Source organism: Dermacentor albipictus, chromosome 5 (genome assembly GCF_038994185.2).
Source record: "Dermacentor albipictus isolate Rhodes 1998 colony chromosome 5, USDA_Dalb.pri_finalv2, whole genome shotgun sequence".
Taxonomy (NCBI): Eukaryota; Metazoa; Arthropoda; class Arachnida; order Ixodida; family Ixodidae; genus Dermacentor; species Dermacentor albipictus.
Window position 1 is genome coordinate 72,255,520 of NC_091825.1, and position 26,790 is coordinate 72,282,309.

The 26,790-nt window shown below is 43.6% G+C and overlaps 1 protein-coding gene across 1 annotated transcript in view; it reads left to right on the forward strand.

The window, feature by feature from the left end:
• The window catches only part of LOC135899730 (uncharacterized), a 189,003-nt gene that overhangs the window by 138,523 nt on the left and 23,690 nt on the right, over nucleotides 1-26,790 (forward strand). The gene's annotated exons all lie outside the window — the stretch shown is intronic.

The window sequence follows — 26,790 nt, forward strand, 5'->3', positions numbered from 1 at the left end:
TTAAAAGCCGGTCATTATACCTTATGACGCCATTTCTCATATTCCATTTGTTATTACGCCTGGATACCAGTAAACTCCATGCTCCATGCTACATTAAATAGTGTTTAAGTTGCAAACTGTTATCACTCTATAATTTTTTATGGCTTTGGTGCTTTATTTTCATCTGCTACTTGTCAGTAGGGGCATCCGTAACGGGTTGTGACCTGCAAGCTCTGGCCTGCGAGGTTACACGGCGGAACTTAAATCTCTTTAGTTCCGGTTATGAGCATGTGTCTGTCACAATGAACACTTTTCTCCGCTATACGGGCGCTATAACGTAAAGCTATTCCAAAGTCTTTATTTAATTTATGTCATTAGCCTTCCAGGATTGGTGAAACATTCTTGCGCCAGGCGCACTTCACTTGTCTGTCACGCGGCTTCGAGGAACTGCGATAGCTTCCCATCTGATATGCCGTGGGCGTGTGGATTAGGCATGATTAGGTTGCCTCTTTCAGCATTAGCTGAAAAGGGCAACCTAATCGGCCCGTCTGTCATGACAGCGCCTAATCGGCCCGTCTGTCACACGACGCATAAAAGCTGGCAAAGCAGACCTTGTCAAAAAACGTGCGCGGACTTGATATTAATTTTTATTATTATTATTATTCAGAACAACATTGATTTATTTTGTTAGCCAGCAAGTATAGGTTTATCTAATGAAAATAACTTTCGCTTGAAAGTTCAACTCGTCAAACCTTTTCCACGCCTATACGGCATCGCTCTACCAACTATTCTTCGCTGGCGACCCTCGCTGCACGTAGCCGTGGTTTTGGACAAGCAACCGAAAGCTAAGCAAGGGGAAGGGGAACCAATCTAAAACGATGGCGCCACTTTCGTCACCTGGTTAGCCACTTTGAGTGCACTAACTTGGCGTTGCCTAAACCGTCTCAACGTCTGCGCGCACATCGCCTGTTGTCCGTCAATTATTAAAAAAAAAACTCTGCAAGTACTTATTGCTATTTCCTTCGAAAGCAAATTAGAGTGACCTCCTACAAACGAGTTGAACGCTTGAACGGGCTGTGCAAACTACTCTGCGGGTCACCGCTCAGTGCTTGAATCAGCGTTCACCTAATGTTGACATGAGAAGATTGGAATGGAGACAGAATGAAATAGTTTTACGGTTTATGGCAACGGAGCTCGGGTTAATGTAACAATTCTGGTCGGATGGCTATTACTTTTCCAGAGGCCCTATAACGTAAAACTATTCCAATATGTTTCTATTCCAATCTCCTGACGTCAAATTTGCGTAACCGTCGACACAAGCATTGGGCGGTCACCCGCATGTTTGTCTCAACCGACCGATCAAACGCTTTCCTCGCTCATAGGAGGTCAATTTTGTTTGCTTGAAAAACGAATAACATTGCCTAGACTGAGCGGCTTGTCTTATATAATTGGCTCACAAGAGGCGGGGAGCACGCTCAAGTGGAGAGCGATTCTATGGGTATGAAAAGGGCGGTGCCGGAGTCTGCCGCGACAATCGCGGCGGCATGCAACGGAAGCTTAAGGATGATGCTACAACGCACTCTCAGCAAAGAAGAGTTGGCAGAATGAAGTCGTAAACGTGCCAAAAGTGCTCGAAAACATTACACAGCCACGAGAAAAGTTTTATTACACGCAAATAAACCCATGCCTTCCGACCCGTGCGAGTAGCCAGTGCCTGAGCGATCGGCGGCAGCCGTCTTTTATTCCTTTCGGAACGGGGCAGTTTGGGCTATTCAGAAGAAAATTCAGGTTTGTTCGGCATACTAATGTGCCTTTAGCGCGTACACGTCAGTTTGACGTGGTGAGTTTTTGCGGTATTGTGCCGTTGCGTGACAGGCAGGTGAAGTGGGTGCAGCCCGAAAACTCTTGAATAATAGCGTAGGACTAATGGCGAAAAGCGTCGAATCAGAAATCGAGTTATATTGAAAAGTATGACTTAATGCCAAAATTAATCGTGAGAAAATCATTAATTTACAAACATTTCCTATATTTAAGAAGTTTGGGACACGTTTCGTGAAGAACCCCTATTTACCCAGTGATTAGTATGGTTCAGTTTTGAAGCGTTAGTTGTTCTTAGCTGGTTCCTTAGTTACGTGTTCTCGGCACCGGCGTCCACCACACTCCAGAACATGCTTCCGTCAATTAGAGGAAAGCACACACTAAAGGCGTGTTCACACTTACGGGTGCAAACAGCTTTGCGCCAAGCAGGTGCGCTTATGGTGCCACGAAAGCGACCAACAGCAAGGGTGCCAGAAATGATTGGTTGGTAGCTAAAAACGATCCTCGTAAGTTAAAGGGGCGAAACAATCATCACAAGAGGCACAACTGCTATCCTTTGAGAACGCACACTTTTCCGCGAGTGCTCGAATTGTGTTGGCAAAAACAGGAGAGACGAACGCATTAAATACGGTGAATGTGGGCACAGTTGAGTCGAAGAGCAGCAAAGTAGTGACATCTTCGCCAGCTTCTAAGCCACAACCCAAACTATACAGGGTGCAATGCCACTTAGCTTCCTCTCGGTAATTAGGTTTACGCTCGCACACGACACGCCAGAAAATCTGGTTAGGCTAGCCCGTCATTTGCATTCATTCGCTGTAGTCAGGCCAACAGTGCACAGCAGAACAAAGGCAGTGCCTCCTTGCAAGCCTGACTACTGGCGACTCTGTGGGTGAAACTGGAGGGAGGTAAGGCAAAGCAACGCTTGAGTGCTAGCGCGGACGGGCGTTTTACGAGTGCAGCATATGGACGAGGCAGACATACAAGACAGGGTTTAACGCCGTCTACAAGAACATGGCATTATGGAAAGAAGAAAACAGCCAAAACCTTTTAAGTAGTCTAACAAACATACTTTCGTCAACCAGTACATTGAGCAGGAATTGTTTCAGTAGCAGTAAAAGGCATACATTGTCAACCCAAGCCGATCTTATCCCTTTACACAGAAGCACTACTTGTCTTCCCTAAGAGCACACAAATTCCATCGTCGTATTTTTGTAGGTGGACAAAAGTAGGCAGACCAATTTTTGTATGCAGACCAATGAGAGTTCGGTCATTCCCGTACTTCAGCTTACGCAAGGTCTAAACAGGCGTTATTTGGAGCAGCGGAATTCCTTCGAAATGATCAATGCTATTCATCATCATGGTTAGATCCTTCTCGCTGTGAGTGGTTACTCAGAAGTCTTTCCTGCATATGAGAGCTAAGGGCAGGTGCTGAAAGCGTATCCCGTGGTGCATAGGAGGTGGCACAAAAGACGTGAATAATGTGCACGGGTTATGTAGGTGTAGTAGCTTTGACTTCTTAGTACACTGCGCCGTCATATACGTGCGACAGGATAAACAAGGAGAAAAACATGTGTATGGGCGGGGCGGGGATATATGTATTGCTGCGAGTATCCCCATATCTCACTTTTTTTCAATGTACATTATGTGCTGCATATCTAAAGTCAAGACGAATACTTAAGCGTTAGGGAGGTGCCCTCGCAGACTGCTGGAAGTCGAGGCAGCATGCAAAGTGCGGCAATGTTTAAAGCACGTGCCTTTCTTTTCATGTTAGGCGAGATAAAGAAGCGAAGGCAACGCATCCAAGCAGCCGACACTATAATTCAAACGTTGAACATTCTACAGTACGGTACGCGCAATTTCAGTATCGCAGTTTTGGTGCGTTTTTTTTTTACCTTTTCCACTGAAATGCAGTAACATGCGAAGCTAGTTCGATGCTTTCAGCAATTCCTCTCTCCACCCATAGCCCGTTTCACGGGCAGCCTAACAAGTGGCATTAAGGAATAGAAACAAGAACTTAGATGGTGAGGAAGCAGAGCACATGAAAAGACCTCGAAAGCAGGTACATATTACTCGGAATACGGTGTGCGAATTCCCAGTATAAATAACACAATTGAAGAATGAAAACTTATAAATATTACTAGAGAGAAATAATCACATTACTAAAGAAAACAACTTAAAGGTTCATTAATTATGGCATTTTCATCGCAACCACGAAGCTGTGACGCGGTAGCTGGTGAGACATTATTAGGTATATTCGCTGGCCTTTTTTTTTCTCATAGCAGTTGCAACAACCATTCCTAAATGTGCTAAAGAACTTCCTTCCATAGTCCTTGCCTTCGTTGGCGGAGGTGGCGTTTCGCGGTTGTGTAGAAGATGCATGGATTTGTTATTCCTTCTCCGTTTCAGTTTGCATTTCGCGTTTTACAGCTGAATTTGTTTAACTTGTTTCACTTCGGTGCTGGTTTAAGCATCAGCCAGAGAGCTTGCAAAGGGCAAATAAACATCGCCAAGTGCGTCATTATATTTTTCGTCAAGGTCGGTAGAAGCGCAGCATTAAGAGCAATATGCTTTCCACCGATTGGACTAAACATTCGCAGATGCTAGCCAGCGCTTACCTTTCGAGAAATAGAAGTTTGTAATTTATTTTAGGAACTGGCGCCTGTCGGTGGAAGGTGGAAAGACAGGGCATTTATTTCTCGGTTTTTTTATGGGCACTTAACCATTGGTCTTTATTAAAACAACCTTTCTGCATCCTAATACTATATTCGTTCGGCTTTACAGAAATTTATTTTAGGCTACTACACTAACACGCTAGAATGTGTGAGAGGTAAAAACAGAGATTGTTACACCTTGGAACCACCATTCGAATACGCTCCGGGCACAGCGTATCTTTTCTGGTCCCCCTTAAAGACTTCTCCAAACGCTTTAGTATCCGTGTAATAGACGCTGGCGTATTGCCAGTGTCTAAAAAAATGACTGGGCCTTAAGGTCAATAATAATAGGCACAAACACCTTCACTTATCCTCCATGAAGCCACTGTGCCAGAGAGTAGTGTTATAGTAGTCAGAGAGAGGCAGAGGAACGCGATGGTTGATAGAGAGCTGTAGAAAAAAAGCAATACAAAAGAAATAACATACACTTAGTAAAAATATCCTTGCTTATGGCACTTCACACTAGTCGCTTCAAGGCGATCTGTGTATGCTCTATTGCTGCGAATTATGTATTTTCAATAGAGCACGCCGTCGGCTGTATCCAAAATAATCCACGGTGGTGAGTAAGCGTCACTGCTCAAGAAGAACAATGTAGATCTCGAAAACCTCAGCAACATAACATCAATATTGCAAACATATTCATTTGAACCTATTATTGCACCATAAGCTGCGTATTGCGTTCGGTATTGTAAGCAGTATACTAGTTGTATGTTACAACTGTGCTTTTCTTTCGGTCTACTTAAATCAACACTATTCAATGTTGTTGTGCGTGTTGTAAGGTGTGCACAAAGTAAGATAAGGAGGAAGCGAGCATAGACAGAAGTGGGTTATAAAAGTCCACGAGGCCGACTAAAACAACTAAGTGAGCCGTTTATCCTTCGAGCGATACCATTTTTTAGGGTGTGTAGGGGTGCATGCCGGTATTGCCTATACACATTTGCACGTTAGACTCCCTGAGTATAAATGGTGTACGGCAAAGTCATACAACTATCGAAGTTTGACGCCCTGTTCCATGGATAATCGTGGCTGTGGGACATATGGAAGGCGTGTGATTTGTCCCAAAGCATGGTCCCACTGTTAAACTAGAACGGCAACCTCTCCGGATAGATGCTCTGCTTCGTGGAGGCCCTTTGTGATGCAGGTACAATAAAATCATCCTGATGAGAATAAACCAAACGAGGAACAAAGGGTGTTTCCAAGGTAATGTAACCCCGAAGGTATTCCAAAGCAAGCGAGAATGCGCTTGCGTCTTGCATTCAATGTGACTACGCTACAGGTAATACAAGTGTCTACAAGCTCTTCCACATGCGTATATTGCTCAAAGCACTCTTCCTGAAATCATCAGTACTAACCGAACCAGAAACTTGGTGCTATCGTTAACAACGAAAGCTATTGCCTCTGATGGATTAGCGCAATAAGTAAGGTTACGATAGCAAGAAAGGAATTGTAGCGGTATGTCACAAGCAACGAGCAGTAATAAGATGCCTTTCAAAATGCTGAGGGTGAGAGCTTAATAGCAATGCATTGGTCGCCCTTTAGTCTCTCTAGTTCTCTATGAGGCCGTAATGTTTTCGGCAAACAAACTATGTGTTTGTCTTCACGGTAGCTTCTTTTTGGCATTAAGCTGCTTTTTGCTTTAACATGGTTTTTGTTTTCTTTCTTTTTATTTTTGTGTTGACTATGCTAACATACCGAAGTTGTTGCCAAGCTGGAGTTTAAATTGCTACTAAGCTGCGTTCTCTGCAGAAAAAGAAATAAGGCTTGTCAGTCGAATTGTAAACAAATTTTGTTTCGTCAAATAGGAAAAGACGCAAAATAGAGACACTCGTCCACTCAGTGACGCGTCGAGTAATGAGTATACGTTTTTGACGCCATAAAATGGAAATAATTATTACCTGTCCAATATATTTACCAGGCGCCGTTCAAGAGGGATAGCGCCAGAGTGCTTGAAAAAATGAGCGTAGTTGTATCTCAATAGCCCCTTTACTTCCTGAATTGGGCCGTAGCAACAACGTAGCTCATTGCAGACTATTCAACATTTTGCTTAGTCAATTAAAACAAATAACGTGATAGATAAATACTCCCCAAAAGTATGAAGCTTCCTTGATGTGCATGCGACCCAAACATGTGCCTAATTAAGGCAATAGAACGTTCAAATACCTTTATTTCCGTGCAACTATGGCGTCCATCTTATACGGGGTTTCCCTGCTAACTTTAGCCAGAGTCTACAATATGAGAAGCCTGCCAACGCGCGCGAAATTGCCGCGCGACTGGCTGCTCGAGGCGCTTTGCGTGTATTCGAGGGCTTATTTCACGCTCTGAAAGCACTTTTGTGTAGCACGTAATATTAATATTATCCTTTATTTCATGAAAAAAATTAGAAATTAAGAAACCGGTAAGCCCAAGCCATGAAGGCTTGTCGGGCTGTATACCTGACAGTCAGCGACAAGTGCTAAAAGAAATCTAAGTTAGCAAGCTATAAACAGAAGCAAGCTACAAAACAAATGGAAACTACAACGCAAGAGGAGGCTACAAGATTAAGCAAAGTACAAAAAAAACGCGAGGTACGACCAAAAGCAAGCTACAAAAAAGATAAAGTGAAACCAACAATTATACACACCAATCTAGACCAAACAAGAGTAATCGAAACAATGGCACGGGTTCTAATTACAACTAAACAGAAGGATATTTGGTTTTGAGGTACAGTTTGAGAGCCCGTTTTGATGAGATCGAGCTGAGTTCAATGGGTAAAGAAATAAAACCATTAGGAACAGAATATTTTCTCGTATAGCGACCAAAAGGGGTATGACACCATGGGGTAGTGAACGTACTAGGGTGTCTCAGTGGTCTGACAGGAACCAAAGGAAAAAGAAAATCAATGTTCCAAAAATGTTTTATCACCACAGTTTGAAAAAAATAATGGCTCAAATGAGGACAACTGCGAAAATGAAAATATATTATTATTAGGTGGAATGGTCTCATTGTAGGAAACATTTCGAAGAACAGATTTCAGGATAGAATATTATTTTGCGCGTTATGTAAATCAACAGCAATAAAATATGGCAATTCTGCATCTAAGAAATCTGTACACAAGTGCCTCAACAAAGACTTTCCGGACAGAAAACGGGAACAGGTATCTAGAGTTATACAGATGAAAAGATATTGCCAGAAGCTTGATGCTCATACCTGTAAAATTAGTGTTCCATGTGATATCTGAATCAAACATGATGCCTATATATTTTACACTAGTTGAGAACTCTAATGGTATGCATTTGCAGTTAATACAATTAGAGTCGTGAACAAAAAATCGCACAATACGATTGAGCAACAGAAAGCTGTATCGGGAGTTTGTCATGTTGCTCTCCACTTTTTTTTCTTGGCACTTTTCTCCTGACGCTTTTTGAAACCTTTTGATCGTACAATGAGATTTGAGAAGTTGATTAATTATTTGACTCAATATCTAAATAGGCGGAATGAAAAAAAAAACAATTTGAGTATCTCGAAGCAACGGCAAACCACATTACCTTGGTTCTGCCAGCTACGAGACATAAACATATCTTTAAACTGTGGCTAAAGTTAGCTGGGACACCCTGTGTATGGCCCTTTCCTCGGACGTCTTATCAAGTGTGCCCGGTGTAAAACTGTGATTGCCTCCCGTGTACTCAAGCATGTACAACTGCGTAGCTTGCTTGGTGCATTATTTAAACCCTGCTACGGGGCTTATGCTAATGGTCCTCTATAAATAAACCCTCTTTTTTTCTGTTTTACCTTGCTGTATGTAGTCAAACCATAGTCTCTTACATTAATTAAATCGCTACCTATCACTTTATGTTACTGATGTGCCTTTTCGTAATTCATTGCAAGCGCACCGTTGAAGTAATGCATACAAGAGAGACAAGCAAGCTTTAATGGCATGCTGGAGGTAACGAATACCAGTATTTCGCGTGAGAAAGTTTTCATTCTTCTTGATTTTTCAACGAGCAAGGAACTGTTTGACGTTTTCTAGACTCAACTCGTCGTTTGTTGATATCAGAATGAGTAATGTTAATGGCAGTACTCATATTATACATTCTTCAACAATCGATATTTTGCAGTACTGGTAAACTTTATTTAGTACGCCCAACGTACTTCTCTTCTTAGGCAATAGGTTCTTTCTTTAAAGTTATTGGTATTTTTATCCCCCTTCTTTAACTTTAACCTCTAACCTGAAAAAGCGCGAATTTGGAACGCCTTTGTCCGTTATGGAAAACCGCAGCATTTGGCGCCTTAAAAGCCTAAAGAGCCTGTAAACAGTCCACCAACTTAACCCTAACATCTGTGCAGTCTCTGCTAGCAAAATGTAGTATTAGGTGCGCAACTGCAGTCTATTTTTTTTTTTTTGCCAAAAGACCTTTTGCCCGTATTTGTCGCGCTCAGCGAAGTTTTCACACGGAGCTTTAAGGGATAGCCCGTATGCAGACGTCTGCTGCATTACTGTCTTTCTAGCCATCATCCTGCTGTCTCTGCTCTTCATTCCAGACGTGCCATTCAGTGTAAATATACGATAAAGCGTGTGGAAGCCTTCCTTTGTTTTTTCGCCAGGGCATGGAACGCTCACCTAATTACCGATATGCACGGGATTAACAAAAGGGATGAGGCCTGTATATACGCCCCATTTTCAGCAGTAACTAAAAAAGAAAGCACATGTTGTATCTTTACAGTGCGTAGTTAAATCAGCGCGCTTACACACACATACGCAGGTATATATATATATATATATATATATATATATATATATATATATTAATATATGTATATATATATATATATATATAAATATATATATATATATATATATATATATATATATATATATATATATATATATATATATACACATATATATATATAAAGAGAGAGGGAGAGAGAGTGAGAGCGGGACAAATAGCGCCACGCTCATTGTTAGCAGTTTAAAAACGCATGCACAGAGAGGGGAAGGCCCAATAAACCCGTTGTACCTCGAGACACGGCAGAGCCTTGGTTTCTTGTGCAGGCCGCGTTGCACAGCACATTCTTTTTCTGACGTGGACAAAAATACACCGGACTCACAGGCCGCTGCCTAAAGATTACGTTCAGAGAGCACGACAGCCTTCTCAAAGGGTCACCACAATCGCATGTTGCGATACGTTGCCAACAGTGCGGTTGTAAACACGTTTTACGCAACACATCACACCTTTTTCGGCACCTAGATAGGACACTTATTGGGGATTGTAGAAGCTTTCTATACTAAACAAAACGATTCCATGGGTGTCAGCCAGCCCTCGATTAACCTTCACACAAATAAAACAGCATATCTTGGAAAGTGTTTTTCGCTGCTAATCCAACACTATCAGTGGCCACATGATAAGGGCCTGTTTCAGAGCTTGCTTTTAAGTCGTACGCTCTCATAGCTTGTGGCTTGTTCTTTGTTTTTATGCTCATAGGCTTGTCTTTATTGAATTTACAGCTATCTCCAAGTTTTTGGGAGTGTCCAGGGCGCTTTCTCGGTGATGCATTTTGCTTCTGATCCGTGTCGAGAGATAAAAACACGTAGCTTTTTGAGAAAAAACCTTGGGATGATGTGAGAGCTCCTCCTGTCAGATCTTCCTGTTTTTCCCCGTTTTTACGAGTCTGGTCAAGTATGCATTCTCAAAAACTCGCCCGAATTTCAGCTCTTATAACCATGCGCCAGATGACGTTTTCAAATAGGTAACCTCTCGCATCGCAGGGAGGCTCTCCCCTGAGAGTGACGGCTGTATAGACATCTCCTACAACGGTATTGCATTCAGGAAATTCATCGATGAAGCTCTAAAGGTCGGTGTCCTCAAGCTGGTAACAAGGAGAACAAATATAGAGCTGATAGTAAAAAGTTTATCTAAGGTCACATGCTCTAATTAAGGGGTGTTCGGAGTAATTGCGAGCAAGCAGCACCCTCGTCGACTTTTGCAGCCTCACCAACCGACCAGCCGCTACCGTCGTCGCGGTCTATGTGGAAAAAATGGCACATTGCCTCAGGACGTTTTGTGTGTGCTGATTTGAGATACGTTTCCTGAGCACCCAGCACTCTGGGACTAAATTTACGAAGGAGCTTTTTAGCGTCATGAAGAGAATCGAGAAGACCCTTGGCATTCCAGTGCAATATTTTCGTATGCAAATTGAAAAGGAGGTTTGTGGTATGTGCTCATGAAAAAAAGAGTTAGCTTACCCAGCTCTTTGTCGGCACCGAAATGCAGGCTTTGTCTTGTTTCAAGCAGTCGTAAGATTCCCACCGCTCCTTTGGCGCTAGCTTCGCCCCATGGATGGCGAGTGTGTTCATCGTCTCTTGCGGGCTGCTCGAAACACCGCTTTCAAGAGCGCAGCGTTCGTTGTGAAACGCACGCCTCAAGAGCCGGTCCCCTGAAAGCTACTATCCCATAGGTTGATGAGTCCTCATTAAGGGACAGCGAAACAGCACTGGCTGCTGTTGCCATGGGGGCTGGAGGCACAGACATAGTCACTGTTTTTATGAACCGGCCAAGTTCCGGAGTCAGCTCGCCTACGGACTGCATTAGAATAGTTTGTGCTTTGAAACAAGAAAGGATTTCGCGCATTCCTGGAAGAGATGTTTTCCCTTGCTTTCACTGTAATTATGGACAAGTTCGGCAGTAATGTGCGTCATCTCCATCGCTGTTTGAGCAATGGAGCATGGCGTGGCATTTCATCGAGTGGTGATCGCGGTCATTACATTTCACGCATGTTTGTCGGCCTCTCGAACTTTGTGAATCATTTCCATGGCCTGGAGATTTGGAGCAACAGCGAGCATTTATAATACATCGCTTGTCGCGTACATTTGTTTAACCTGCCTCTAGAATTTCGGACAGAACAATGGATCTGAATGTTAGTATGACATGTTCAACTGGAAATTGCTGGTTTTTCTATAATTGCCTTTATTTGTTGCAGGTTAACCTGTCTTTCCCTGAGGGATCCCTGCCTCAGTCGTTTTCATAAAAGTAACGTTATAAATTAGACGTCTAACTGTATTCATTGCAGGCTGTTCACTTGCGGTCATTCCAAGTGACCGTAAGTCTCCAAGTGTCCCCAAGTGAAACTAGTTTTGACAGATTTGCATATTGATTATGCTCCCATAGTTCCAACAAAAGACATCCACGGCACGTCTTCGTGGCCTTATAACAGGGTCCTAGAGCATATCAATCAGAGATATGGCAACGAGAAAAAGCTAAATAATTCTCGCTTTCGTTTCTTATTTGTCACTGTAGACTACGTCGTACCGAGCAAGTATTCATTTTGGCGGCTACATATTTGAAAAAAAAAAAAAGCGCTATCAATATGCCCCATTTTCTGACAGCGACAGTGAAGTAGAGGGAACTGTGCTTCCACGGAGAGCTGGAATGCAATCCACCCTTCCCGAAGTCCAAGAAGCGGACGCGACATGACAATGTTCTGCCTGCGCGAGTTCTACGACATAGCTGTTACCTAATAAATGTAACCAAGGTTGGTTATGGCAAACAAGGTTAACTCTTGCTGCCTGGAAAACAGGAAGTGAAAGGAAGCGATGAAATGAAAAATAGGTTCCATGCAGATTTCTAAAGCGGACAAGTGTCGCACGCTGCCTGGACGTAAAGGTGCATGAATGCACCGTTTCGTCTAGGCGACACTGCGGTAGCGTTCTCCCGTGAAATGAGCAATTCTATGCCCGGCGCGGTAGCTTGGCGGCTATGGCATTGCTTCGGGTTGCGGGCTCGATCCCGACCGCGGCAACCACATTTCGACAGGGACGAATTATGAAAATCGTTCATGTGCTTAGACTTTGGTGCACGTAAACTACCCCAGGTGGTCAAAATTATTCTAGAGTACGGCACTACGGCATGCCCCATAACGGTATTGTTGTTTTGGCACGTACAGCAACATAATTCATTTAAATTTTAACACTTCTGCCACTATCCGGTGGGTCGTCTTAGGCAAGGACAATGCTAACCTTCTCGGAGGTTACGAAAAATGGCATAAGACAATGCCATAAGGAAATATGACTCAATGTGGGGTCAGTGTACTCGAGCATGCCAGGTAGCGTTTAGCATCAACCCACCAGTCTCGTAATGGACTGAATACTGAATAAATAAAACATTCACCGGCAACGTCACCGTTAATTAGCGTCAATAAAACTAAACAGCACATTAAACTTGGCTTGCGTTGATTGCCACAGGGCGTGGGGTCCGCCTAATTTTTCTTTGGTCTCTTCTTGTCCTTCACGTCAACAACCTAATAAATATATATTTTTATCGGGAGAAATAAAGTTATTTTTTTAGTATGCTCTATCTATTAAACTCTTGTTCTCTCCTCTATTTTAAATCCATTGGTTCAGTTAGTCGTTTCGCTTGCTTACGTCTGAAAATGCTCGGAAAATCCCCTTTCGGAGGCAGTTTTCCTGTACTAACTATTTTCATGTTTTGATGTGCCAGAAGATAACCACGATTTCTGCTGTCCCAGTTGCTTAGCTACAACTCCCAACACAACATGGCACTGACGGCTGTCTGCGTTCCTTTCTATACGCAGCAATGTTTTCGCTGCAGTCCTGATGTTTAGCACAAAATTGCTAATTACACCAGCATTGTGTCTAATTTTCACCTTCTCCTCTGACTAGCACCATATTCACAGCTGCGAATTGTATGTTGTAGTAAATAAATATGCAAGTAGTGTAGATAGTTTTTTTAGATAGTTTTACCTAAACAAAGAAACAACAGGTTGTTCATGCTAAGCACTTAAAAAATGGGGACAACCAGCGTACTCCCAATGTTTCATTGAACGCATTCCTCAAAAATTGTTATGAAATCAAACAAAATGAGGCCACCGATCCATGAGATAATATATTCCAGAGAATACGCAAGCAGTGAAAGATGCAACGAGAAAGAAAATGCTCGCTCAGCATCTTCGAAAGACTGACACGGCACTTTGTCCATGTATCACTCAGCATATTCGTGCTTGTGGAGCCAGATACAATAAGCGCTAGCCGCGAATAGGCAAGCTTGCGAAATACTATAGCAGCAAAAATCAAGTAGCCCGATTTCTTCTCGACAGAGCATTTCATCATTCTTCCATCAGCGTCTGCAGCCGGACCCACGCCGTCATTTACCCCTTGCGAAAACCGCTACCTTTGGAGGGAGCGGAGATCGAGAATCTGGTTTATGATTAGCGTCTCTGTAAGCTCTTACGTCATCACCGAGGGAAGACAGAAGCCATCCTCGAAAACTGCACGGACATCTGGCTCGCTCGAACAAAAAACAAAAAGTTCTAGGAATCATTCTATCCAAAAGCATATATACTTCAGGTGCAGAGAAGATACCTCCGCTGAGATAAACACACCTTTGTAGTGACGCAACTGGAGAAAAGATCGGGGAATCGCTTTTGACGCACACTTGTCTTGCCCAAATAACAGTGAAGGCTACGGTACCAGCTGCAACCTATTTGCCTGTATTCTCCAGGAACGTGTGTTTCTGTCTACCCCACCTACATTCGCTGCCTTATGTAAAAAGAAAATACAGGTGGTCAAGTTAATGCCTCTCTTCTACTTATATTTGTTGTGGTTGCACACATGCATATTGTCAGTGATTGTTAACGTAATCTTACTTCTTTTCCTTTCTTAGCTTTCAATAGGCATACTCTCACGCATTTCTTTTCTCTCTGTTTTTTTTCTTTTGCTCTCCCAAAGGAAGCTCTCTCATTCTCTGTGACTTGATCGTCTATCCATAGTAGCATCTTTCGTTTGCGTTCAACCAAGGACAGCCCCGCGTGCCTTTGACAAGTTTTCCAAGGTGCGTAAGGCTTTTCCTTCTGCTTTAAAGCCGATCTGCGGGACAAAGAAGAGTGGAGCACCGGAGAACTTTCTACGACACTCACAGTGGCCAGCAGAGCCGCCGAACTGCTGCTCATTCTAAACAGGCGTGGGTGCCTTTGCTTTTCTGTGAAATTGTTTACAAACCTTTCGCTCTTCCACGTTTACTGGAATGCTTTTATGTTTGTTTGTTTCTCATAAAAGCTTGTCTCGGCTAGTTGCTACTTGGCTACCATATTGTTGCACTCTTTCCTAAAGCCTTCTTCCTCAATTGAAAAAAAAATGGATTACACATTCTACTCTAGTAGGATCACTTTCCACGCACAGCTAGTTTACAAACAGCCCTTCAGAAGCCGGCTGATTTCTATTATTATGCCTTTCATAACCCATGGTGAGCAAGGAAGTGTAGGGAATGCTTTACCTTTCATGCATTTCCCCCTCTGCTGTTTTGGGTAGCCAGCTGCGCTCAGTCTTCGTAGCCCTCCTTGCGCTACATTCGCTCCTCATCGCTTACATCGCTCTTTCTACCCACACTCCACTTACCCTTGGTGGACTAATAACGTGCAGAATGTTAGAAGCTGCAGAATATGCGAGATAAAGCCGCTGGTAATATGCGCACACTCCTAGCAGGAAAATCTGCTTCAGCAGGCGTTTGGTGTTTTGCGACAATACGCACCCGAGCGCATGAGGGCTGGACCCTCCCGCGTCTAACCGTGCGTGGTTTAGCTGGGCCCAGAGAAAAGAGGATCCTTCGGGTTGAGCCTATGCTGAGTGCTGGGACCTTCAAGGCCTCTCGGCGGAGGCAACACGCTCCTTTGCCCTCGACTGCACGTAGACGGCACCCCCGTTCTGACCCACACGGGAGAAATCAGTCGTTACCTCTTCCTGTCTCCCTCTCCCTCCAACCTTACTCTTTTTTTGCTTTTCATCTCACCTGTTCACTTCGTCTTACTTCTAGTCTTCCAGCCAGCAAGTGTTCACCTTGTGTGGGATAGCCAAACTTGGTTGTAACAGATTTGGATGTAGTGGCTGTGCACAGCTGGCGTTGGCAGGCCTTCTTTAAACACAAGTATTGTCACGTCTCCTTGTTGGGCTCCATGGTGGGCGGCTGGCATGGCTGCCGAAAACACCATATTACTAATGGCTAGCTCTTTTGTCCACTGCCTGATCCCTCTTAGACACGTGGGTGCACTGACGATGTTTAAAAAATTTTGGCAACAGATTACAAGGCTTCCCCCCCCCCTTCCATGTCATCCATTCTGACAAACCTGGAAAGACTATGAGGATGATTTCACCTTTCGTATTGTCGAAATGTCTCACTGAAGCACTCGGCGCAGGATACAAGGCATCAAAGATGGCTAGTGGAGATGTCATTTTGGAACTCCGGGGGGCCAAACAGCACTAAGAGCTTCCTAACCTAGTTACATTCGGGGAAACTCCAGTGGAAATATCGCTGCACCGAACTATCAACACCAGCCGTGTTGTCTCTGATGACGACCTAATGGAGCTGATCGAAGCTGAACTGTTGGAAGGGTGGACTGAGCAGAATGTGATCAATGTTAAGCGAATTTAGCTAAGGCGTGAATGCAACGAGATCAAAAGAAAGCATCTAATACTGACTTTTGGCTCAAGCATCCTGCCAGAGTCAACCGAGGCAGGGTATTTAAAGCTACGTGTCAGACCCTATGCCCCAAACCCTCTTCAATGTTTTAAATGGCATTGTTTCCGCCACAGTTATCAGAAGTACCGAGGCCGACAAACATGTGCTAAATGTGGTACCAGTGATCACGCCTCTTACACCTGAGAAAGCATTCCACACTGCATCAACTGTCATGGCGAGCATGCCGCAAACTCGCGGACGTGCCCCTCATGTTAAAAAATACATTGTGACTCTCAAAGTAGAAAAAAAAATGTATCGTTTAAAGTGGCACGCAGGTGGGTATCCTACCTGCCCAATAACAGCTTTGCTGATGTGACGCGCCAGGGGGAAGCGACAGAATAGCTTCCGGTGACTGTCCGGCCCACATGCAGTGAGCCGCCAGTGAGGTCGTCCACCCCATGGCGGCTGCAGCGAGCCCTGCTCCGCTGCCCCAGCAGAATGGGCCATCGAACTCCGGGCTGGTGGCCTCAAGGGTCTCATCTCTTGAGAAGAGGCCTTCTGAACAAACAGATCGTTCACTATAGAGCGGATGCCTAGTGCCTCACAGGAGGCGGTGGATACGACTCCTGATTCTCGCTGCTCCTGTGAAGGAGCAGCGAGAATCCCAACCACTCCAAACAAGTGAAACAAGGCACTACGGGCCCGCCAAATGGCCCTGTAATCTAACTTTTCCTTGCTAGATACACAGCAGTAGCTTCTTTATCATTATGGATACTCAAACATTACAATGGAACGTGAGAGGACTTCTTCATAGCCTGGACGATGTTAGAAAACTTCCCCGCAAATTAAGTCCAAAGCTGTTGTGTGTCTGAACAACGTAGCTAAAATTAACACAAACCAATTTTCTGAAGCATTACGCCACTTCCCGCAAACACCGTGACGACGCACTCGTCTCTTCGGGGGGTGAAGCTTTCATATTCGCTAAGGGTGTTACATGTCAGCAAATGAAACTGCGAACTTCCCTTGACGCAGTTGCTGTCTGAGCAGTGCTGTTTGGTAAGGTAATCACAATTAGTTCAATTTACATCCCCCTTGCTATCAGCTTTCCAGAACACAGTTTCAGAGCTTCATTTATGAATTTCCTCCACCATACATAGTCGTCGATGATCTAAACACTCATAGCCCCACGTGGGGCGACTCTTTTTGTGATATGCGTTGGCACCTGACCAAAAATTTTTGTTTTCTTCAGGTGCATGTTTACTGAACAAGAAATAACCCACGCCCGACAGTGTTGCACATAACACTGATCCTTCTATAGATTTAGGCATAGTGTCGAGCACACCAGTGCCATACTTGAAATGGACTCTGGATCTCTGTCCTGGAGTGGTCGTAATTGGGAAGCGGTTGCTCCAAAAGAACCTCTTTGGGAGCGACCACTTCCTAAATACGTTAAACCTAACAAAACACGATGCATACTCGACACATTTTCCACGATTAAACATCGAATCAGTGAATTCGGAACTGTTTCAAGAGCTCACATATTCAAACGGACACGACATTTATGCTTTTAATGCACTCGATGCTGTGCCATGCCTAACATGTGATATTATTGATGCTGCAATAAAATGCATTAAACAATCTAAGGGACTGCATCGCCCGTGTAAAAACGTATGCCAGATATGTAGCACTGTAGCATGAATGTATGCATGCATGTAGGGATATTTGCTATCTGCTGTGTTTTCTAGAACTTCGTTGCTATATTTACGTTTTTTCACCATGCACTCGCTTTGCATTTTGTTTGACCATGGCTTGATTACGGGCATGTTCGTGTGGAACAAACTGATAAGTGTGTAGTGTCTAAATATACAAGTGTGACATGACTATATACTGGCATTCACGCCGACGAATGGCGGCCCTCCGACCGAAATGTCAGTAAAAACTATATATATATATATGTATATATATATACATATTCGTGATGAGGGCCATGCCACGGCCGAAACGGTAATAACATTCAAGATGCTATTTTCGTAAGTGTGCACCTTCGTTTCTTCAACTACCTATGCACCCGACCTACAGAACTTCTCATTGAATTATATATAAATGCACACACGCATATATATATATATATATATATATATATATATATATATATATATATATATATATATATATATATATATATTCGCTTTATTGAGGTCACCGCTATCCAGAATGTGTTTTCAAACGAAAGAAGCTTTTTTATATCGTAGACAGGCACGTCATCCGCCTTAAGTGCGACAATAGTTATGTGAAGTCGGATGTTAATTTGAAGTACTAATTTCGTCGTGTGCGAAGGTAATAGTAGGAAACTGAATTTTCTGTCTTTTCAAAATTATTTTATATATATTGAGACATTCTCACACTCTGTTTTGAAAGATATACCGGTTTTAATATTTTAGCAACTACCTCTACAGAATTGTGTCATTGTTCTAGGCAAGCCCCCGAGTAGAAATAAGCTTGATTATTTTTAGCTTGAACCCTTGTAATCATTTTATTTAATATTTTAGGATGCTGTATTGCCTCTTGCCTTCGCGTCCGTGCAGAGAACAAGTAACGCATTCAATGCGGGCATAGAAAAAAGATCTCACTTTTTCTCAAGCTGCTAGTCAAGACGAAAATATTTTATCTTATGTTTTTTAGATGCCTATGACACGGCCTAACATGCCGCATGAAGTCACTCATGCAAGTTTCATCATAAAGCAATGAGAACGCATTCTATTAGACTTCACTTTGGTTGATGTGTGAAACCAGCGAACGTCCATCAAGCGAGCGTCAAACCTAGCAGTAGCAAACGACACCGGATATAATGTCAAACTCTATAATTAGCAAATACTATAGCTTCTTTTTGTTATTGCTTTCGGCACATTCAGTACTCTACGTTCTCATAAATATTCACTCTGAATAAAGCGCCTACTGATCAGAAGAACAACGCTAAACTTCTCTGCAAGCCGCGAGGAATCGTAAAGGGCACACGGATCACACTAAAGAAATCAAGACAGACGTCTCACCCACTCATAGTAACACATACGAATTTGTCATGGCAGGTAAAAGTTCCTTCAGCGAAGCAAAAGAAAAAAAAAACATCGTGGAAACGTGACACCTCTTGTATTTTGGAAATCTTGAATGGGAGCAGAGACTATGACTCCTGTTTACCGCTAGTGTTTCCGGTTTCTCGCCTCTTTTGTATATCTCGGTTTGCAGCCTCGTTCGATAGTCCCCTCTTTGGTGCCTGCCATGCTGTACGCCCTGGTTTCCTTTAACTCTATTTCGACCCGCTGCATTCTTACACGCATGAATTTCACCGCCACTCGTGTCACAGTCTAGCACTTCTTTGCTACTCCACTCACACTTTTTGTGGTTCACATCTGACGCTGTAGGGCACAGCAATGTCGCACGCTCTTGGAGAAGTCGTAGCCATTCTCGTCGGGTCATCAACTCTGCCTTGCAAATTTTCCAGCCCAGAGCGCAGCTTCAGGCGGCTACAAGCCTCTTTCTTTTCTCCGTTTTCCATTTTATTTGCTGCGTGAGAAAGTAGGTCTTTGAATATGACTTCCTCCTTCTGAGATAGAAGTGCTAGCAGAACAGTATACGAGATGTGATTTTCCATAATAATTGCGCATGCTTCTTACAGATAACGTGGATAAAGAGGTCCGGAATAGAAGAAACGGGAAATTGCTGCTGAGTTGTCAAAATATGGAACTGTAATATTTTATTACGAACACCAAAATTCTGGGAAATGTTGCAAATGCTGTAATACCAGGGAGGTGCAGCATCAAATGTCATGGTTTAGGTGAACCATTGATTTCCTTTACTTCGAAAACTATAAAATCTGCAGAGTCACCTGTTCAAAAGAATGACAATGCAAATTTCTCTAAATAGTTGCTCTACTTCTGAGACTCCGCACTTTGCCAACTGAACCTACTTCCGTGAACAAGCGTAGACAGAAGTGTGATGTTCAGCTCATGCTGACGCAACTGTGTATCTGAATCCGCGGGAATAACATACTACGCTGAAGAAGTTAGGATGCAATTACCATTTTATGGCGTTGTTCGTGCTATCATCAGCAACAGTAACACGTTGATTTTGAATAGAGCTTGTATGCGGTTCTCGTAGAAATGATAATGAATAAATGAAAAAAAAATTATTTAGTGAGCTTCTTCAGCGCATGCGCCGTATGGAGGTGGTCCCTACTTCACAGAAATCTATATGCTACTCTGGCCGCCTAGCCGCAGCTGCTCTTCCAGAGCATGGCAGGACAGAAAAGCATATAACCTTTTATGAAAAGGAATCACAGTGCTCTCGTGCCTGTCTTTCTTAGTACTATAATTTAGTTATGTTTCGTCAAGTGTCAAACTTTTTCCTACATTAACTCAACATATTTCTTCCTTCGATTTTCGTAATAACTTCGAACTCTTGGATTCTTACATGGCCTTGAGCCGCCTTTCGTTTTCCCTATTTTCGCACCCATTTGAACTCGATTGTGTGCACCTTCGATGATGCATTCTAATGATACACGGAGAACTCGGTGAACTGGTGCGTATTCGGAACCTAGTAGACGGGGAAACCTATAATGGTAGAAATCACCTATGATGAGCAATTAGGTTAGAGTTCTACTCATTCCGTTACCTGCGAAACTGCACATATTACAGCGAAGCTGTTGCTGCTAGGGTTCCGTGCATTTTTCGGTTCCATCAACAAATCTGTTAGCAAAGACTATCATCATCAGCAATGGCTCGAACCACCTGTCTTGTCTTGCCTTGTGTCCTAGACAGTCTCGCGCGTTCGTCATCGTCTTCTTGTACAGCTAGCTCCATTGCCGCTCATCGTGCCAGTGCTCCCGTACTGGGTCTCTCTCTGCGAAGGCGCTGACGGCACTGGCCCACTGCCAGTCGGCGCGGTGATTTCGGTCTGAGATTTTTTTGCCTAACTACATAGCGAAATGGAAACACGAATGTATATCACGAATGTATGCCACGAATGAAGGCAGATGTATAAAAATGAATGTGCGCGTACCTTTCGTCCCGATGACCAGCGATCAAGACAACATATGTGTTCGTACCTTTGTTCACAATTCTGCCTCTTATTTGTCATGTGATACACAGTTTCGCTGGTAATCCACCCTCACAGAGTGGAATGGCTCGTGATTTCTTTTTCAGGATGTGCACAAACTATGAACCTATACTATATACGCTAAGACTAGTTTCGTATTATCTGTAGTTACCACAAGTCATAGCCATCTGATAATTATACTGTGTTTAACGAGACTTTCAAAAAATACGCTGTATAACTTGTGATAAAAATGAGCTGTCAAACCCCATGCTGTTTTACCACAACACCAGTTTACGCATTCAAGCACAAAAGTAACTGAACCACCGATGTATTTCTTTGGAATCTTTCCGAATAATGATTTCGAAGCAGGTGTTATTATTAGCATTCGTTTAAGTGGATTCGCCTCGCGAACTTCTCCTCGGTAAAAATTTGTAATTTGCGATGTGTGCCGTAAGTTAATTAGTTAAAAACATTTTTTTCAATTTTAGCAATAGGTTATTTACTCATTTATATTTGCAGTGAATGAAGGGTTCGCTTCTTTGGGCAATCCGGCTCAAGCACGAGAATTCTGCTCCCAGTGAGATCTGATCCTTAAACAGTTTCCGCAGTCATCGAAGAAGCAGCCACTGCTTTGGTACTTGCCTCAGAACTTATGTAAAGGTTCATCTTGCAACAATGACACAATAATAAAAAAAAACGCTATTTGTACACCCGAATTGGGCGCAGTTAGTGCAAAGAGTTTAAAGCATGCCTTTTCTTTCTTGTATTTGTTGTTTATAGCGAATCCCAGAAAGGAACCTTAGGTACGTAGAAAAAAAAAGCGTATTCAGCGCGAAAGAAACTGGTAGTGCGTTACTCGACGTTGTATGTTTTAAAAGTAGAAGTGACGGTAAAAAGGGGGAAGAAATGCACAAAAAATAAAGACATCACCAGCTCTGAGAGACGGCGCTGTTCGCCCCCGGAGCACAACGCAGCTGCTTCCAGGCGGTACAAATGCACAAGTCTGCATACAAACTTGAGGCGCTTGTAGGATGTGTACGCTGCTCTGCCCGCCATCTTCCCCTTGCTGCGTTCCATTTCCGCTCTCGCCTTCGGCATTGCCGCTGCAGAGCACTTCTGGGAATTCAACGTGAGTGATAGGGACGTGGCCGCCCGAAGTCTGCGTGCCTGCTCCTTTCTCCTGCTCTGTACAAAGGGGATTTCGTACGTGCGATAGCATGATCCCTCGAGGAGGTTCAGTAAACAGGGAAGTGGGAACAACCAGAGCGGGAAGCAGAGGAAAGAAAAAGTCGGTTCGAGGCACAGCTGGTGCACTTCTGATCTACCGCGGTTGTTGTAACAGAAGGCAAGAACAAATATTCTGGTTCTTGCTTGTTTTCTAAAGTAATATTTTTTTTTATAAATGGCCACCTCATGTCATGTACATCAAATATTGTTCAAGGGCGGGTTATGTAGCTCCCGTTTTATCTTTCAATTCTCTCGCTTTGGCGGCTTCTGGCATGGGAGCGATCTTGCGTCTTCCTTTTCAGCAGCGCTCACTTTTGATTTGCGGTACCTTGAAACTTCAACGAGAAAAGCCAGCTAACGCCGCTTGGACGTCAGCGTGCTAGAAAAAGTCAGCGTTGTCCCAACAACCATGATTGCGCCAGCTCACCAATAACGCAACCTATCTCGGAGCGCGTCCCCGTAATTAAGGAGTCATCGCTTCCGTATACCACTATGTTCCGCATCAACAATAAATGTTTTCTGCGCATCGTGACAAACAAGTTCATGCGTAACCACAACTATTGTTGGCCTTTCGCAGTGGGCGGTTGCGCCGGAAAACGGTGGCACCGCAACACCATCACATCACAGCTATATCATTATTTTGATCTCACCCCATCGTTTTTACAATAGCCTGTCTAAATAATTTAAATTATTTAAATAATTTTTTTCGCAAAATACATATACATCTCGCTGTTCTATCTAGCGCCACATCCGCATACTTTAGTTAGTCGATTCATGATCAAACGTACGGAAACACAGCAATGGTGAGCTCGCTTTGATTCAACATATGAGATAGCCGTATTATTTCTTTAAAAGATATCGCCGTTATCTCGGAAAACCTTGGCTACGAGCAGCTGTATGGCAGCGCAGACACCTCTCTCTCGAAGCAAAAAGTGAATTCTCTGATGTCTCTCTCTGTCTCTCTCGCTCCGTCGACCTTGCGTTATCAGAAGCACTTTTTGTGTCTAAGATTATTTGCTGGTGTACAGCGAAAGTAAGTCACCTCTTTTTCGCTGTAACAGGTCGAACAGAAAACTTTGTCCAGATCAGACAAAATGAATTCGCAGTGGAAAAGCCCATGAGGTGAAGCACGCATTCGTAGTCGGTGAAATGAACTAGTTAAAAGCGCAGTGATATCCTTCTGGAAATCATGGAGGGCTACTTGATATGATCACTTTTCAGGATGGTTTTATTACTAGCTAGTATGGTATAAAAGTAAAAAAAGCCATTTTTGTTTAAATGCCACTGTTACATGCGTACATACTGAAATTAACCCCTCCACAACTATGAAAAATGTAGCAGTCTCCTCATACAATAAAAAGCAGCTTTCTTTTTCTGGCGCGAACACAGAAATAACGACTTACCATGGCTTGATGAGTGTTCATGTTGATGCTGCATGCTGGGCTTTAATGCATTCTAGCGGTTTTAGAAACATACTCGACAAGTGATTTTTGTCGCTTTTGACGACGTAGCAGTCCCGAAAATGTCAGTCTCAAATTTCTACAAAGATGACAGCATCAACATGATGAAGCCACTAGCGTATAGATCCATGTCAGCCGCTTTCATATCCTGCATGATAATATTGCGTATTCACTTCCTAGTTAACTTTCAGGAGCAATAAAACAAGTGTGAAATATAATGTACACGATGTTACAGAAGGGTATGCCAGCCGGCTACAATTTTATTTTTGTTGTCCTATGAATGCTGCCGAACACACAACGAACAAAATACCGATGAATTTTGCGAAACTAAGGGATGCAATACTAAGAAACAAAGAAATAACTATACCTATAGAAACTTAGAAAAACAATCAAAATGGGGAGCGAACTTGAAAGGAAGTATGATTATTGATAGTTGAAAGCATCAGAATAAGTCGCATTTTCTTTCTCTTACTTTGAAGACTACCATGTCATATACCATTACAGCAGCCACGAGCAGTGATAGATATATTTATTTCCTGCCCTATTCTGAAATGGAAACAATGTAGTTTTTTTATGCGCACATATGTATAATTTTCTACCTTATATGTGATGCAGAGGGCTTTTTATAGAGTGATTCATCTAAAATGGGCAACAATAGCAAACCTAGATCCATCGCCAGCTTACAAAGCACTCTAAAGGAGCAGCACGATATAAACGTGTCCTTAGGTATCAGTTACATAGACGTGAGTGCTAATGTGATCGACAAACATTCGTAGATATAGAAGAAATCTATAGGAAAATTTCTTCTGAGTTTGCGCAAGGAACTGCAACACCGGAAATGTAGTTTAAAGTCACGGATTTCAAAGCTATTTCGCTTGTATCTTCTTCTATTTATCTCTCACAATCACATCTATTTACGAGGCAGTCTTTTCGAATGTAACGCTTAATAACTGAATTGTGTCTTAAGGCATTCTTCTGAACCTACCACTGAACTTGTGCTATAGGTTACGGAAATCAATAACACTGTGTGAACTTGTTCCTGAGCATAGTTATTACATACGTTATTAGAGAGAACTGTGGTGATTGTGTCTACAGGAGCTACAGGTGTAGGTGCTAACGAATGGATGAAGTAAACTTTTATTTCCGAAACAATTTTCTCGAACGTTCGTGCTCGGGGTCACCCTGGGTTGGAGGGTACCACTTATGCTTAAGTCAGCAGGCAAATGGCGGTCGATCTACGTTAACTTCGTGCTGCTTGCATCAACCACTTTTGTGACTTTTCAAATTAACCTTTTTTTATTCAAGAACACCTTGTTTGTCAAACGGAAATTACGCACTTGCGCAGAGGCCTGCGTGGCAGCGACTGGCCATTTTGATGAGCCTAGAAAACTGCGATGTCTTGCAAATTTAGGAAGATAAAGCGCGGTAGATAAAGGCACTTGAACGTTTTAATCCAGAAGCACACAAATTAAACAAAATTATACACTATAGTCATCTTTCCTCTGGTGGCTGGAGGAACGCTGAGCCAGAGTTTCCTATGGACTCCAGGACACGAGTCCCTCCGTGGAAATCAGCGTGCGCATGCTGTAGCCCGAGCTCATGCTTCCCGGGCGCCACAAGAGAGGGATACGGCCGCATCCATGGAGCCCTTACCTTTACAATACAACGCCACATTACAACACCACAGATTGAACAGACGACAATACCCGCCTCCACACCAGACCCTCTCACGTGAAGATGCCGTAACATGGCGAACATACAAACCAACACATACCCCCATTTAAGCAGACTACACGCAATACACCCTACACTATATTCATACAAATGTCCCCTTTGTAATGAATACGCCTCCCTATATCACACCACATGGGCGTGCCCCAACGTGAAGGCGGCCCCGCAAATACCCAACCCCACACCCGAGCAGCGCGAGGCCGTGCTGACTATAGTTCGGACCCTCGTAACCAGCAGCAACTGGTGCCGCTGGCCCGGGAGACAGCAAGAGCCGCAGGAGCCCTGCACTAAGTGCAGGCACCTCCCGCACAAGCAGAGACACCTGCTTGTCCTTTCTTTTATGCGAAGCATATTACGAGGGCTCAACCCAGCTCCTCAGGCGCGGCGGTGACCATGAAATCACGTGACACCGTGACGTCACGACAGAGGAGAAGTGGCTTTGGCTCAACTCTTGCAAGACGGGCTGGGTGGGAATCGAACCAGGGTCTCCGGAGTGTGGGACGGAGACGCTACCACTGAGCCACGAGTACAACGCTTCAAAGCGGTACAAAAGCGCCTCTAGTGAATGCGGTGTTGCCTTAGAAACGCGCTGTTTCTAAGGCGTGCGTCTCTTGCTCAGGCGCACATTTCGTTGCCGCGCCGAACGCTGCTTTGCTCGACGCTCACCGCGTCCAATGCGGGGCGCGTAGTCGCTGCCCTGTAGCCCATTGTCTTACACCCCTTGGCGGGTCGACGGGAACGCTGTCGCGTTCCACTCTTGAAGGCGAAGAAGTAATGCATGAGTTGTTTCTTCGTCTAGCCGAACCAAATATAGCCAAGCAACAGCAGTTCACCAGGCTAAACAGTGGTTCAACAACTAAAATAAAGGCTAGTATGCTTCGCATCCTGGGCTTAACCTTACCTAAGCCACAGCCATTTTTTTAATAAATGTTGCTCCTCCTCCTCCTCCTATAATAATTTCTGTGGTGGTTCCAATTTCCATGGTGTACCCGTTACCTCAATTACATGGCGTCAGTATGAGCTAGCCCACAAGCGTTAATCCTGCCTTGTGCTTCTGAGTCTTTGGGGACTTACAAAAACTCCGCTTACATTAGGATTGCATTTCCGGCATCTCTGAAGTCACGTTTTCCCCTTTCAGTCAAAACAATTAGAACGCAATAATGTCTCAATAACGTTTTATCCGGCTATCGGTTGTACCACTTCGTTACTCTTTTCTCTAAAGCCCAAGACCTCGTCATTATTGTAGTATTACTTCTCCATATACCTCCTTGTCTGCCTTTTTTTCGCACAGGAGAAAGAAAGTGTTATTTCGTAACTGTGCCAGCAGCC